The sequence below is a fragment of the Castor canadensis genome, chromosome 11 (genome assembly GCF_047511655.1).
Source record: "Castor canadensis chromosome 11, mCasCan1.hap1v2, whole genome shotgun sequence".
In the NCBI taxonomy this organism is placed as follows: domain Eukaryota; kingdom Metazoa; phylum Chordata; class Mammalia; order Rodentia; family Castoridae; genus Castor; species Castor canadensis.
This window is the reverse complement of record NC_133396.1, coordinates 102,118,673-102,119,176: the sequence shown is the minus strand read 5'-3', so window position 1 is coordinate 102,119,176 and position 504 is coordinate 102,118,673. Positions and strand designations below refer to the sequence as shown.

At 50.0% G+C, this 504-nt stretch overlaps 1 non-coding gene across 1 annotated transcript; it reads right to left on the bottom strand.

The window, feature by feature from the left end:
* Positions 1–219: 219 nt before the first annotated feature.
* Positions 220–293, bottom strand: Trnar-ucu (transfer RNA arginine (anticodon UCU)). The gene has a single exon. It is a non-coding gene; the product is annotated as a tRNA-Arg (tRNA).
* Positions 294–504: the final 211 nt, after the last annotated feature.

Below are 504 nucleotides of genomic sequence, written 5' to 3'. Positions count from 1 at the left end.
CAGAGAGATGCAGCAGACAACCAAACCTCCACGAGACAATGAAAATCAGAAAGGAAGGAGCAGAGAAAAAATGGAGATGGGGGAAGTGAAAAGAGAGGAGGTCTGGGATTCCCAAGGAAACAGCTTTCCTTTCTCTTCCCAATCCTCCAGGGAGGAATAAATATGATTATCAACCTACCATGATGTCATTCAAAATAAAAGAGGCACCTGCCAGGTGACCATCTCTGCCGGGACTCGAACCCGGAACCTCTGGATTAGAAGTCCAGCGCGCTCGTCCATTGCGCCACAGAGACCTCACCACACACACAGCATCAGCACCAGAACTGAAAAAGCACATACCTTCTGCATCACCGAGCCATCTCAGCATCCTGCTCTCTGAGCGGTGGGGGGACAGGGACAGTTGGAAAATCTGGAGTGGAGATCCACCAGCCGGCTCCATAAAAGATTTTCTCATTACCGTGGGTCCTAGGATTCTCAGAGGATTGGAGGAATGTGACAGTAGTC